We start from the raw sequence: 11,411 nt of genomic DNA, 5'->3' as shown, positions 1-11,411 counted from the left end.
CCATGGCATCTGCCACCTCTCATTCTGGGCAAGCTCTGCCAGACAAGAGAGCACAGAGCAGGGCTCGTCCTCACAGTCCGCAATCTAACGGGGCTGCAAACATCCCTCTGTCCCTCTGGGTCACCTGGCCTGGCCTGGGCAAGAAATTCCAGTGGCCTTTGGGGGAAGGGAGAGCCCCTGGTCATGTGCACCCTTTCAGCCTTGGCTTTTTCCAAAGAGTCTGAAGCTTGGTGTGCACCAGAATCCCAGGGAACCAGTTACCATGCCAACTGCCAGCCCCAGCCTCCCAGAGTCTGTCCCAAGAGATCTGGGCCAGTGCCCAGGAATCTGCATTCTCAACAAGTCCCCCAGGTGAGTCCAAGGCGGGTGACCTGAGGTGTAGCTTTTGAAATCACTTTCCCAGCTGTCCATAGTGAGAAGAGGTATAGAGTGGTGGCAAGGGTCAGGCTCACTGTGGAGCCATCCTCTGTACCTCCTACCAGCTGTGGGACCTTGAACAGATTATTTATTTTCAGTTTCTTTATGTGTAAAATGGATATAATAAGAGAATCAACCTCATAGGTAAAATTTAAATAGGATGATGGAGGTAAAGCATCGAGTCTGTGCCTGACACCTAGTAAGGCTTCAATACATGGAAACTATATTTTTATTAACAGCACTTGCTCTGTGAAAGGGTAGAGTGCTTTAAGTCTTTGGATACATATTGCTCTCATTTAATTTTTTTTTTTTTTTTTTGAGACAGAGTCTCACTCTGTTGCCCGGTCTAGAGTGCCGTGGCGTCAGCCTAGCTCACAGCAACCTCAAACTCCTGGGCTCAGGCGATCCTCCTGCCTCAGCCTCCTGAGTAACTGGGACTACAGGCCTGTGCCACCACGCCCAGCTAATTTTTTCTATTTTTAGTTGTCTGGCTAGTTTCTTTCTATTTTTAGTAGAGATGGGGTCTTGCTCTTGCTGAGGCTGGTCTCAAACCCCTGACCTCAAGCAATCCTCCCACCTTGGCCTCCCAGAGTGCTAGGATTACAGGCGTGAGCCACCATGCCTGGCCTCTCATTTAGTTATTGAGAATGATTTTTTGCCATATAAGAAATGATGCTAAATTTCCATTTTTTTTAGACCATCATAAAACAGCAAAGTTTAAACCTGGGCAACATGCGAGACCCCATCTCTACAAAAGAAAAAAAAAAAGAAAGAAAGAAAAAAACAAATTAGCCAGGCATGGTGGCGCACGCCTGTAGTCCCAGCTACTCGGGAGGCTGAGGCAGGAGGATCACTTGAGTTTGACGTTACAGTGAGCTATGATCACACATCTTCACTCCAGCCTCCTCAATACCCCTTTCCTGCCACAAACACAGCAACCCTCCGCCAGTGACCTTCACTCTGTTCCTGCTGGGGCTGAGGTGCATGAAGGCAGCTCCTCCAATTCAGCAACCCTGGTTCCTATCTCTCCCTTGGGCTGGAGAGGGCAGCCACCAAACCAGGAAAGGGTGACAAACTAGAGGCTGCATCACTTGCCTCTCCTGGAAGGAGGAAAGGCACCTGGCCCAGGTGGGTGTGTGGGTGGAAAGCAGAGCCGCTGGGAGAGGCTCACACCTGCATCCGCTGCTGTCTCCCCATCAAGGCTTCTGCCTGAATGATCCCAAAGGAGCCGGCATTCCCATGTCATTTACCCACAGGTCACATTTTGGAAGAGGAGCTTGGTCACCATGCTCCCCAAGACCCTTGTACAAGTGGCTTCAAACTTTAGGATTCAGGGAAGCTACTGAAATTAAGTCGCATTAAGGGATTTTAAGGGAACAGGATCTATGCATGCACACACACGCACCCCTTTCCCAAGGGTCTCCCTACCTGGCACCTGTTCCTCAGCCTGCTCAGCTTCAGGCTGGGCGGCACAAGCCCACGTACCTGCGTCACACAAGTTGTCTGATGGCAGGAGGGAGTGTGTGTTGATTATTTGCAAAAACTCCTCCTGCAGCCTCCCTGTTCTCCAGGAAACTCTTCACTTCCCCCACCAAATACCCTGGGAGCTTCATTTTACTTTTCGGAGTTATTTGCTTTGAGATTCCTGCTTCTGAGACCTTTCATAGTTTCCCAGAGGTTAAAGCTGAAAAATATCTTGAAAGATAACAATAAAAAATAATAGTTGCCGTTTGCTCCGTGCCAGGCTGTGTGCTGAGAAGGCATGGTGCGCACGCTCTCACTGAATCCCAACCGCAGCACTAAGAGGTGGAGTCCGATGTCATCTCCATCTTATAGATGAGGAAATTGACGTCCAGAGAAGTTAAACAACTTGCCCAAGGTCACACAGCTGGGGAGGAGTGTAGTGGCGCTCAGGGGTGACTCACCTGTTAGGCACAGGAGGCACATTGCCTGGGGCCCACAGTACTATTATACAGTACCCGGGGCCCACTGAAATGTGTTCATTTCTTTCAGAACCAGATGGAAAGATATGAACTTTTAGGTTGAAGAAAAATTTTAATATAATTATAATATGTTTGTCTTTATACCAATATATTTATAAAATATTTTTTTTTGACATAGCATCTCACTCTGTCACCCTGGCTAGAGTGCAGTAGCATTATCATAGCTCACAGCAACCTCCATCTCCTGGGCTCAGGTGATCCTCCTGCCTCAACCTCCAGAGTAGCTGGGACTACAGGCGAGTGCCACCTTGTCTGGCTAGTTTTTCTATTTTTCGTAGAGACAAGATCTTGCTCAGGCTAGTCTTGAATTCCTGGCCTCAAGCGATCCAAGGCAGGATCCTCCTGCCTTGGCCTCCCAAAGTGCTAGGATTACAGGCACGAGCCACCTCCCTTGACCATAAAATATAATTTTTAGTATTTTTTTAATGGAGGAAGAGAGCCATGAAGGCACAAGTATCCAGGGCCTATGAAAGTCATAATGGGACCCTGGAAGGGCCAGAATTCAAACTCAAGCCTGTCTGCCTCCAAAATTTATGTTCTCACTAGTCTAGTCTAAGCCCATTTTATAGGTAAGAAAATTGAGGTCCAAGGCCTCAACAGCAAATGGGCGGAGAGTGCCGGTTTCCCGTGGGCCAACCACCATATTGTGTGGTCTGACAGCACCACCTGGTGGCCTTTCAGTGAACTTCCCTTTAGTCGAAAGGCGAACCTAGAAAGAGAAAGGGCACAGGTCCCGATACCCCCAGGAGGTGGCCACAGGCCAGCCTGCACTTGGGCTCCACACTCCGCAGTGGGGGGGCCAGGCCAGGGAGCCAAGTCCACACCCTCCCTAGGCTGTCATGAGAATTCACCCCCGCCACACACACCCCTCCCAGAGTAACAGCATCATCCTCCAGAGTTAGTATTTGTAAAGTGCTTAGATCAGTCCTGTTCCATAGGAATACAATGTGAGCCAAAATGTAATTTGAAATTTTCTAGTAGCCATATTTTACAAAGTAAGAAGAAACGAGTGCAATTAATTTTGACATATTTTATTGAACCCAGAAATCAACAAACTACAGCCTGTGGGTCAAATCAGGCCCACCATCTGCTCGTTTAAATAAAGTTTTATTGGAACACAGGCATGCCCGTTTGTTTTGTGCTGCTTTTGCACTAGAATGGCAAAGTTGAGTAGCTGTGTGGCTCTTAAAGCTGAAAATATTTACTATCTAGATCTTTCTGGAGAAAGTTTGTCAACCCTGATTTAACTCAATTTATCCAAGTGTGGTCATTTCAACATATAAATAATTCAATATAAAATTTATTAATGAGACATGTAAACATGTTTTATCATACTGAATCTTCAAAATTTAGTGTGTCTTTTATACTTAGATCATGTCACAATTTGGATAAGACACATTTCAAGTGCTCAGGGAACACATGTGGCTCATGACTGCCGAGTTCAACAGTGCAGGCTTAGACCAATGCCAGCAAATACCATATAGGTGTGATTAAATACAAAAATAAATTCCTCATCAGGCCTTCTTACCTGCCTTCCCAGAAAGAATTGAGCCCTAACATCCTGGGACAGCCTCTGTTTGTACTGAATCGGCTTCTTTCCCAGGCCTCCAGAATGGTGCTAGCTACGCTGGACCAACCCTGGGAGGACTCAGAAAAGAGTCACTGGAATCATTTTTGATAGGGCTCGGTTTATTCTCGGAATCCGAATTGAGAAAGGCTGCCCCAGTGGCAGCCTGTCCTCTTCTAAGCAACGTGCAGACTTGCTGCTGATAGCGAGAATCATAATAATAATTAATATAATTCACATGTATAGCGTCAGGCACTGTGCTAAGGGCTTTCTGAGCATTGTTTTGTCTAATAACAGAAATGTCAGTGACCTCCCGCAGGAAGCCTCTTCTGTGCACCAAAGGTGCCCACCACCCCCTATCACAGGCCTCACTCTGTCCTGTGAGCGCCAAGATCTGCCCCTGTTAGGCCCCAGGAGCCCAACCTAGGCGTGGCCCACAGGAGCTGCTAGGTCAGCACTTGTTGCATCGAATCAAATGACTCCAGAGAACCCAGGGGGCTGTTTGGCGTTTGATTAAACGTGGCAGGTGTTTGTCCAGCAGCTCTGGTGTGCAAGGCTGCAGTGCATGTTCCAGGAGAAACATGTGCCCACATTGGTTCTTGCTCACTTTCCCAAGGTTGCTGAAGGAAAACCAGGCAAGCTAGTTGCATTCGCAGTTTTACGTGGTCTAGCTCAGCTGTGAAGTTTCAGGCTAAGAGGCAGACCCGTAGAGACCTGGGAAGAGCTACTAGTTTGTCTAGTTCTCTCTGTCCAGCCCGAGGGACTGCCCTTTTGACCGGGTGAGGAGGGAGGGTCACCACAATGCCCCGATTCAACAAGACCTGCCCGCGAGCATTTTGGTTTCACAAAGAGCTGTGTGCAGGGGTGACTATTTGAACTCCCCACATGCCGCAGGCCTTCTAAGCAGTCATATGCTATGCACCAACATCAGATAGGCCTCCGTGGATAAGCATCGGACGTGTCCGGAGGTGTGTGAGAGAACTCTTTCCAAGAAAAGGGGGAAGCCCCAGCAAGGTGCCCTGAGCAACCAAAGCTTAGCTATGAGAAGGGCGGTGTTAGGGGTAGAATTGTGTCCCTCCCAAAATAGATTTGTAAAAGATTTTTTTAAAGTTCTAATCACCAGTACTTCAGAATGTGACTTTATTTGGAATTAGCATCATTGCATATGTAATTAACTAAGATGAGGTCACACCGGAGTACAGTGACCTAATCCAATACGACTGATGTCATTATAAGAAGACAGCCACGTGAAGACAGACACACGGGTGGACCGTCAAGTGACGATGCAGGCAGAGCTTGGAGTGCTCGGGGGAAGGCTCCGGACTGCAGGGAACCCCGGAAGCCAGGAAGAGGCGGGGCTGGATTCCCCTACAGGTTTCAGAGGGAGCCTGGCCCTGGTGACCTTTTGATTTTGGGGGGTCTGGCCCGCAGAACCGTGAGACAGTGAACTGCTGTTGTTTTAAGCCACCCCGTTTGTAGCACTTTGTTATGGCAGCCCTAGGAAACCAGAACAGGAGGGGCCTCTGAGTTTAGGGTGATGGCCGGGCCTCAAACCCACCCCAGGGCAGTCACAGGACGCATCAGGCACTGTGGCAGAGAGGGGCTAGATGTCTGGGAACCCTTTCTCCTCTTCCTCCTGGGCACACGGTTACGTGACATGACCCGGCCCTCTCACTTCTAGAAGTCATGTGACTTTTTCTCACCAATAGAATGTGAGAGGAAGTGACATCTGTCAGCTCTGGGCCAAGGCGGTTGAGTGGGTATGGTCTCTCCAACCTCTCCGTCTCCCTTCTCTGGCCCTGGCTGGAGGGAGAGGACTCAGGGAAGGGCTCTGAGACCCTCGGATGACGGAGCCACCAGATGAGAGAAGCCTGGGTGCCCAGATGAGCGCGTGGAACGCTGCCCACAGATTGGACAGTGAGGTAGCAAATACATCTTTATTGGTTTAAGCAATAAAGGGATTTAGGGGCTGTTTGTTGCAGCAGTGAGGCAACTCTGACTGATACAGGTTCTGGGAGGAGAGAGGCAGCAAGTCAAAATGGAAACTGCTTCTTCCCTAAACGGTGGGATACACTGGGACCAAGCAGCTCTGCCGTGGGTCCATTCAACACCATGCAGAGAAATAAAAAGCAAGGAGACATTCTCCCCCCTGAGCACCTTAAGGACTTAGCAAACCCCGTCCCTGGCCCAGCTCTGCGGATGGAGCCCTTGGAGACCCCTAGTTTCCCCCAGGAAAGGAGCCCCCCTGCCCACACCTTGCTGGCGATGGTGGAGGTGGGGCAGCTCTGCAAGGAGCAGGGGGAGCCAGCAGGCTGGGCCACTAATTCCTCCCAGAGGCACGTCTGCGTGACGGTCACACTCAGCGAGGCAGGCAGGGCTCAACCGTGAGCAGAGTGAGGGTGGGTCTGGCTGGCAGTGTCTTACTCCGGAGGGTCCAGAGGGGCCATGGGCGAGTAACAGAGTGGCTCAAGGGCCCCTTCCCCAGCTGGGTTCACATGAGCTGGTCTGTTCGCCGTGGGAAATGAAAGATGTCACTTTTGATGTAAAACGCCTTTGTGATGGGCTGGACCCTGGCATACATTGAAATCTTGGTGTGCTTCATGGCGTCCCCTGCAACACAGCAGAGGCTGGGGTAAGCAAGTGTCACCGTCCTCCTGCCAGCTCCACCCCGGCCCAAAGGCCTGAGGGTCAGCAGGGACACACTCTGCAACTGCTTCAGGGGTTAAAATAGGGAAACACGCTGCACCAGTTAGGAACAGCCTCGGCCTCTCCGCCCCTGATCCCCCCTCAGGACCCCCAGACCTTCCTGTGATCCAATAACTAAAGGGTGACACCCGGCATCGCACGAGAACCTTGAGACCCTCTGCTGGCGGCTCGCCAGGATCTGTCGTGACAGGTGGCCAATCCTAATGAACTATTTTGACCCCCAACCTCACTCCCCGCCCCCCCCCCATTTCTCCCTGTTGTCTATGGATACTCCTCCCATCCCAGTGCTGCCCAGGAGGCTCCTCAGGGGCTGCCCCAGGCTGAGCCAGCTCCCCAAATGCCTGTAGGCTGCAAATCCTGCCTGTTGAACCACCACCAATAATAATTATACCAGCTGCCGTTTGTCAAGCACTTACTGCATGCCAGGCACTAGACTAGTGCTTTCTAAGTGAAAGGGCATTTTGGGCAGACCACACCTTCTCCCTCTTCCCTGTGTATTTTTGCAGCCCTTGGGATGACATAGCCCCTGTTTGTGACTGTGGCGGGGAGGGGAGAGTGGCCGGCAGAGGGTCTATCATCTGTTCCCATCTGACCCCTGAATTGGGTTTAAGTTAGGGGAGTGAGGCCAGAAGTTTGCAGAATATTTCAGAGATTCTGGGGCTGATGCAGCACCAGTGTGGGGGGAAACAGTCTCCCTGTCTCTACCTGGCACTGCCCCGGTACCCAGGGAGCAGCCAGAATCAGCCCCCCTGGCGTGGCTGTTGGCACTCCAACGACTGGGTTGCCTGATAAAATACAGCATGCCCAGTTACCTGTGAATTTCAGATAAACATTAAATAATTTTTTTAGTATATGTTTTATGCAATATTGGGGACGTACTAACAATTATTTATTATCTGAAATTCAGAGGTAACTGAGTGTCCTGTATTTTTATTTGCTAGATCTGGCAACCAACCCTATGACCGGCATTGGCGTCACTGGCAGTGGACGGGGACCCGGGGGTCGGAGCAGGAGGGGAAGAACGGGGAAGACGCTGGGCAGCGCCTCAGCCGAGACTGGCTCTGCAGACACAGGGAGTGAGGCCCTTCTCAGAAGAATCCCGCAGAGCAGATCCTACCCGGGACTCAGCTCAAAGGTCCCCTTGCAGCAGGCCTTCCCTGACCACCCTGTCTCCCAGAGCAGCCCCTCGGTCTCCACGTCCTTCTTTTGATTCACCTTGAGCTCAAGGTGTGGCCCACGGAGGCAGCAGCAGCACCATCTGGGGCTCGCTAGGAGCATGGCATTTCCCTCCCCCCACTGGATCGGTCCTGCATTTTAACCAGCGCCCAGCTGATTCCCGTGCACAGCGGAGACCAAAAAGCACTGCTCTGTAGCACAGGCCACTGCCTGCACCACGTCACATCTATTTGCCTGCTGTCTGCCCTCTGTGAGGGCAAGGACCGTGTCCGTCTTATGCTCTGTTGTTCCCCAGGGACAAAAAGTGCCTGACACATATCAGGTGCTCGATAAACATGTGTTGACTGACTGGCTGACTGACTGAGCCACTGTTCCATGCTTGTTTGTTCACTAGCTCATATCCAGGTGGAGCTGGCATTCAGTAGCTCCAGATCTCCCTCTGCAGGCTGTCCCGAATGAAAGGATCACATGACAGTCCCAGCTCACAGAGGTTTTGCGAGGATCATTCCTGTTCAGGTGCTTTCCCCACTTGATTTCCCCAGAACTCTGTGACATAGAAGGCAGACACTAGGTTATTCCCATTTTTAAGATGTGGAAACTGAGGCCCAGAGAAGTTAAGGTTCTTGTCTGAGATCATACAACTTGGCAGTCATAGAACCAGGATTTGAACTCATATCTCCTGATTCTAAATCAAGTTCTCCTTCCCTAATCATGTTCATTCATTTCTTCATTCCTTCCACAGTTGAGCAGCCCCCAGCTGGGAGCTGAGAGGGTATTAATAAAGTTCACTGAGTAGTCTTGGGACCCAAAGGGCTCCCAGGCCAGACGGATATGCAAGGAATGGCGACGCAGTGGGCCCAGCGCTTCTGTAGATTCAAAAATCTGCCGAAGCACAAAGGTGGGCTCAACTAATCTGCCTGGGGGACTCCGAAGACTTCCCAAAGGAGGTGACGTGAAATTCGGCCAGCAGAGGGAGGGGCAGGAGGAGGGTTCCAGGTGGAGGTCAGAGCATGCAAAAGCCCAGACGTGTGGAGGTGCCTGGCCTGCCTGGGGGACAGTGAGCCAGCTCCGCTTGCCAGGAGTGAGGGGTGGGGAAGGACGAGGGTAGGGAGGGGACCGGGCCTGCCTGCCAAAGACCTGGAACGGCAAGATGGTGGCGGCCCTTACCCACGTGCCAGCCGTACTCCCAGGATGATAGGATCGGGTACCGGAACTTCTCCTCTGGCTTCTGCCGATACCGCTCCCGGAGGTACAGGGCCCGGCCTTGGCCGTCGTGGGAGATGCCTTGGCAGAGCAGCTGCAGGGTGCCTGGGGGGACCTGCCTCATGTCTAAGCCCTCTGGCCTGGTCTGGCTTGCTGGCCCCTGAGTTGTTCCTCTGTCTCCCTTGGATGGGGCACCCTGGACACCCACTCCCCCGGACAGCTGGTTCCGGACCCCCTTGGTCTCCGGCCGTCCGACCTGTACCTCCTTGGAGTCAAAGTTGCTGGTGGCAGGCACCGGGCCCGCTACCAAGGCTGACCTGAATGGGGCCTGCTGGAGCTGCTTCCTGGGCACAGTCCCCTCCTTCCGGTACTTGTGGCCATACTTGATCTTCCAGGCAACCCGGGCGGCTGCCTCCTTTTGAATGCGCTCCTGCCAGCAGGCCTGGTTCTGGGAGGTCAACAGCTGCCTCATGGAAAGGGGGGAAGGCAGAGGAGGGAAGAAAGATTCTTCCCACAGCTCTGCGGCTTGTGTTTGGGTTGCTGGTGCCTTGTCTCCAAGGATACGTGCAGCCAATGAGGGCCAGGTTGCCCAGGCCCTGCCAGAGAGGAGGGGCTGGGCTGCCCAGGGGACTTGGGCCACCCACAGGCAGGACAGACCAGGCTGGAAAAGGGAGCAGAGCCCAGCCACAACCAACCCAGCGTGCCAGGCAGGGGCCCTGGTCCTTGGCCAGAGGGGCCCAGGGCTCAGGCCTTTACCTCCACCCCCAGGGGGCTCTGGGGTGGTGCATGGGGTGCCACAGCCTCCATTTCATTCAGCAAACCCCACTGGACACCTACTATGGGCCAGGCACCCAAGGGGGTCCAAAGAGAGGCCCGTCTCCACCCTCAGGAAGCTCCAGACACGTGGCGGAGGGGTTTGCCATCCCCCAGCTCCTCAGACAAGACTCAGCTCTCCACTAGCTAGCTGAGTGGCCTCGTCTGTACAGTGGGATGGGAATGGGAACGACCCCTAGTCTGGGAGAATGACATGAGACTGGCGTATGACACGCTCGGGACAGTGTCTGGCACAGAGGAAGCGCAGCACAGATGCCAGCGGCAGCTTAGCAAGCACTCGGTGCTAGCTGCTCTGCTGTGCTCTGCGTGCCTTCAACTGCCCTTGGGGACGAGGGCTCTCGTGGCTCTTTCTCAGTGGGAAACTGAGGCCTGGAGAAATGACGTGGCTGCCCCAGGGCACACCGCTTGAATGCCTACTCGGTGTGTACCTGGTATGCCTTCGCCGGAGTGCACCTCCTCTGTGCCAGGCCCTGGTCGGGGGACCTTTCTGCAGTATCTCAATCCTCACGGCGATTTGCAAACAGGCTGTTTTGCATCACTTTTCTAGATGAGGAAACTGAGGAATCCCTGGAATTGACTCCCAAACCCGTGTCCCTGTGTTACAGACACAAACCTCTCCCAGGGAGCGTGACGAGCACCTGAGTGAGGCACAGGCAGGGCGGGGCAGAGGAGGACCGAGCCGATGCCCCAGCAGCACCACAAAGCCAGCTGCCCCATCCTCACACCCTCGGCCTCCCTGTCCAGGGCCCTCCGGGGGTGAGTGCCAGGTAGCAGGAGCTACCCACAATGCCCTGGGGCCACTCGCCTTTCCACTCTTCCAGGTGGGCCCTTATTTATTCATTCAATAAACTTCATTTGCTCTTGGCCCTGTGCCAGGTAGTGAGCCGAGTACAAAAGGTAGATGAGGAGGGACAGAGTCATCCTTCGTGCCCTCAGGGTTTCATAGTCCAGAAGGCAAGACAGACTCATAACCAGATTGGTGGAGGGTCAGGGAAGGCTTCCTGGAGGAGGTGCCCTTTGACTGAGACCTGAACTATTATCATGAGTTAGCCAGGCAAGGAGTGGGGGAAGTGTTGCAGACTGGGAACACCGGTCTGAAAGGCAAGAAAGGCCACAGCTGTACAGATGGCCTTCTCTGCCTCAGCCTGCCCAGCTGTAAAATGAGGACAATGAGGGAGTTTGGGAAATTTGGGAAGATTAAGCTCAGATTAAGTGGAATAGCCTGGGCCTGATAGATCTCCTTTTGAGCGCTCACAGTGGTCACTGACTAACCCTTTGAATCCAGGCCCCCTGACCAGCCTGTAAGCACCGATTACTCATTCTTTCCTAGTGCGGGCCTACTGTGCGCACGGAGCTGCGAGTGAATGAAGTTGATGAGATGTCCTGTCCTCCTGGAGCCTGTGCTTCCATGCCCTGTCCCAACACCCTATCTGTACCTCCGGGGCATCTCCAGGGCAGTGCCTGGCACACAGTAGGTGCTCAAGGAAATGAACAGGCACACTTCA

Source organism: Eulemur rufifrons, chromosome 7 (assembly GCF_041146395.1).
Source record: "Eulemur rufifrons isolate Redbay chromosome 7, OSU_ERuf_1, whole genome shotgun sequence".
Lineage (NCBI taxonomy): Eukaryota > Metazoa > Chordata > Mammalia > Primates > Lemuridae > Eulemur > Eulemur rufifrons.
This window is presented reverse-complemented; position numbering follows the sequence as displayed.